This window comes from Lontra canadensis, unplaced genomic scaffold (genome assembly GCF_010015895.1).
Source record: "Lontra canadensis isolate GAN:19392208 unplaced genomic scaffold, GSC_riverotter_1.0 scaffold157, whole genome shotgun sequence".
NCBI classification, from domain to species: Eukaryota; Metazoa; Chordata; class Mammalia; order Carnivora; family Mustelidae; genus Lontra; species Lontra canadensis.
Window position 1 is genome coordinate 579,909 of NW_022631151.1, and position 4,294 is coordinate 584,202.

General features: G+C 38.4%; 1 pseudogene; it reads left to right on the forward strand.

The window, feature by feature from the left end:
* Nucleotides 1-413: 413 nt before the first annotated feature.
* Nucleotides 414-966, forward strand: LOC116859504 (annotated as a pseudogene).
* The last annotated feature ends 3,328 nt before the right edge of the window (nucleotides 967-4,294 follow it).

Here is a 4,294-nt window from a genome sequence, read left to right on the forward strand (position 1 = left end):
CAGGCTCTCTGCTCAGCGGGGAGCCTGCTCCCCGCCCCCCCACTCTCTGCCTGCCTCTCTGTCTGCTTGTGATCTCTGTCAAATAAATTATTTTTTTTAAAAAGAAAACTTAAATAGTAACTTCGAGAAATTATTGGAAGCAGTGTGTAGATGAATGTGAGAGCGAGAAACTCTTGCAGGCTGTGGTCGTAAGGCGACCTCTACACTTTTGTGAATTTGACCTCCAGGAATCCCATCAGGTCTTCATGTAAAAGAGCCAAAAAAAAAAAAAAAATCCTTCCTGTTTCTAGTAGAGTGAGGGAAGTAACCAAAACCCAGCTCTATGTTGTCTGTAAGGTATCTACTCTAAAGACACAGGTTAAAAGCAAATATATGGAGCTCTTCCCATAAGTGGCTTGAGGTGATCCCTGAAAATGGTTCACGATTCACTTCACCCAGAGAACCCTGTAAAATCAGACAAATCAAGAGGTTCAAATCTTCGTGTTCACTTTAAGAACACACGTGAAACTACCCAGGCCATCAGGGGTATGCAGATCCAAAAAGCCACCAAGTATCTGAAGGATGTCACTTCGCAGAAACAATGTGCGCCATTCTGTCACTACAATGGCGGAGTTGGTAGATGTCCCCAGGCCAAACAGTGAGGCTGGACACAGGGTCGGTGGCCCAAAAAGAGTGCAGACTTTGGACTTGGCATGCTTAAAAATGCAGAGTCATGCTGAACTTCAGTGTTTAGATGTAGATTGTCTGATCATTGAGCACACCTAGGTGGACAAAGTCCCCAAGATGCCACGCAGAATTTACATGGCTCATCGTTAGATCCACCCACACATGATGACTCCCTGCCACGCTGACGTGATCCTTACAGAAAAAGAGCAGATTGTTCCTAAACCAGAAGAGGAAGTTGCACAGAAGGAAAAGATATTCCAGAAAAAAATGAAGAAGCAAAAACTTACAGCCTGGGAATAAATTCTGCATAAAGTAAATGCAAATAAAAGTTAAAAAAAGCAAGTATATGAAGAAAGATATAGCATACTGGCATTAAGAAAAAGGAAGCTGCACTAGCTGTATTAATTTTAGGTTAGACAAAGCTGACTTTGAAACAAGGAAAATTATCAGGGATAAAGAGAGTCAATACATAATCATAAAAGGTCAATTTTCCAGGGAGACATAGAAATACTTCATGTGTATGTATCTTAACAAGAGAGCATCAAAATATAGGAATCAAAAGCTGATAGAACTGAAATGAAAAATAGACAAATCAACTATTATACTTCAGCACTCATCTTTCAGTAAGAACATAGTTGACTTGAACAGTACTATCAGTCAAACTGATCTAATTGGCATTTATACAATGCTCTACCCATCAACTGCAAAATACATATTCTTCCCAAGCTCACACAGAACATTCACCAAGACAGATCACATCCTGGACCATAAAACACACCTTAACAAATTTAATAGAAATTACACTAATTATGTTCTCAGATAGTAGAATTAAACTAGAATAACAGAATGGCACTTAGAAAAGTTCCAAATATTTGGAAGTTGAACAACACATTGTTAAATAAAATATAGGCCAAAGAAAAAGTCTCAAGAGAAATTTTAAAGTATTTTGAACCAAATGAATATGAAAATACAACCTATCACAATTTGTGAGATACAGTGAAAGCAATGCTTAGAAAAGTGTTTATAACATTGAGTGCGTATATTAGAAAAGAAAGATCTATAATCTTTTAAAAAAGATTTTATCTATTTATTTGGAAGAGAGTGAGAGCACCAGTGGTAAAACGGGCAGAGGGAGAGGGAGAAGCAGGCTCCCCACTGAGAAGAGAGCCCGACGTGGGGCTCAATCCCAAGATCCTGAGATCATGACCTGAGCTGAAGTCCGATGCTTAACGGACTGAGATACCCAGGACCCCCAGAAAGATCTATAATCTGTAACTAGGCTTGCACTATAGGAAGCTAGAGAAAGAAGAGCGATTAAAATTTGAAACAAGCATAAGAGAGGAAATAATGAAAAACAGAATAAAAATCAATAAATCAAAGACAGTCAAATAATAGAGAAAAATCAAAGAAACCAAGAGCTGGTTCTTTGAAAAGCTCAATAAAATTGATAAACACAGGGGCTCCCCTCCCCCTGATTGTGTGCCCTCTCTCACTGTCTGTCAAATAAATGAATAAAATATTTTTTAAAAATTGATAAATATATTCCATGTTAATCAAGAAGAAAAAGACAGGATACAAAATACTAACACCAGAAATGAAAGAGGGGTTATCACTCTTGATCTCAATTAACATACATTGAACTTTCAATTATGATGGTGGGGAGTCTGCCTGGGTTTTAATTTTACAATGCTTTGGATACATAAAAAGATGGGGAGAACAAAGACAGATGAAGGTAACAGTAACCTTTTATAGTAGTACTACTATAACTTGGAAAAAACTGGGAAAAAAGGGTAAAAGAACCCATTGAACACAGAAACAAGAAACAAAGAATATCTATCAAGAAAAGTTTAGGAAGGGACACCTGGGTGGCTCAGTGGGTTAAGCTTCTGCCTTCAGCTCAGGTCCTGGTCTCAGGGTCCTGGGATCAAGTCCTCTATCGGGCTCTCTGCTCAGCGGGGAGCCTGCTTCCTCCTTTCTCTCTGCCTGCCTCTCTGCCTACTTGTGATCTCTGTCTGTCAAATAAATAAAATCTTTAAAAAAAAAAAAAAGAAAAGCTCAGGGAAAGTACTGTATAAAATACAGAAATTCACATTGACTTTAATTAACGTATTTAACAAACATGTATTGCATACATAGTATATATCTTACACCATTAGAATTTTTTGGGTTATAGCAGAGAATAAAGCATTCAGACATCTCTATTCCCATGGACTTTACATTATATTGAAGAAGAAGGGTAATAAACTACAAACATAAATAGTAAGAAAATTACATAATATATTAGAATTTGATGACTGTTGGGACGCCTGGGTGGCTCAGTTTGTTAAGGGTCTGCCTTTGGCTCGGGTCACAACCCCAAGGTCCTGGGACTGAGTCCCCATTCAGGCTCCTTTATCTGTGGGGATACTGCTTCTCCCTCTGCTTGCCACTTCCCCTGCTTGTGCTCTCTCTCTCTCTCTCTCTGACAAATAAATAAAATATTTAAAAAATGAATTTGATGACTTGTGGAAAATGAAAATACTGAGGGAGATAAAATAATAGAGATATGGCATAATAGATCAGGTGGTATATAATGTAGTCAGGTTGGCCTCCTTGTGAGGCTGAGATTTCAGCAAAAACTAGGCATTAGGGATAAAGTAATACACATATCTGGGGGATGATGTTTCACAGCAGAGGAAATATGGCCCAGGCCCTTACAATGAGTGCCTTCTAGGACAATCAAGTTCAATGCAGCTCAAGGTTGGTAAATTAAAATAGAGATTAGGTCAGACAGGTAACAGGATCAGATCAAATAGGTCTTCCTGGACCTTGTGGGATTTGATTTTACATCGAATGAAAAGAAAAGTCATCAAAGAGTTTTTGGAAGGAGCATTAATATAAAATAGTTTTAAAGGGATTATCCTGGCTATTGTGTTGATTATAGACTGTACAGGGCCAAAGGTAAGATATAGGGAGAGTCCTGTTTCCAAGATTTTGGGCTGAGCAACTAAAAGAACAGGAGTTGCTGGGGTGCCTGCCTGGCTCAATTGGTAGAGCATGCAACTCTTGATCTCAGGGTTGTGAGTTTGAGCCCCATGTTGGGTGTAGAGATTACTTTTTAAAAATCTTTAAAAAAAATAAAAGGATGCAGTTGCTAACAATTGAGATGGAGTAAGCTTTAGGTGGAGGACAGTCATGAGGGTTATATCAGGAATTCAATCTGCAACACACTGAACTTAAGAAGCCTATTAGACATCCAAGTGGAGATACAGAGTAAGCAGTTGATATACTAATTTAGAGATGGAGGAAGTGGTCCAGCCAAGATATACATGTCTGGGAGTTGTCAGCCTATAGATGGCATTTTAAAGTCTTACATCTAGATAAGATAATCAAAGAAGAGAGAGAAGATGAAAGCCTTAGTATACTCAAAATTGAGAAGTCAAAGAGAAGAGAGAGAGCTGACAGAAGAGACTTAGAAGGAAGAACCAGTAAGGTAGGAGGAAAACCAAGGGAGCGGAATGGAACGCCCAAGGATCGAATCCAAGAGCACATTTAACACTCTTGGGAAGACCCAGCATTATAAAATGTTGTAAAAATGTTTCATTTTTCATTTTTTCCCCAACTGCATTATAGTGTTAAGGCAAAAAAA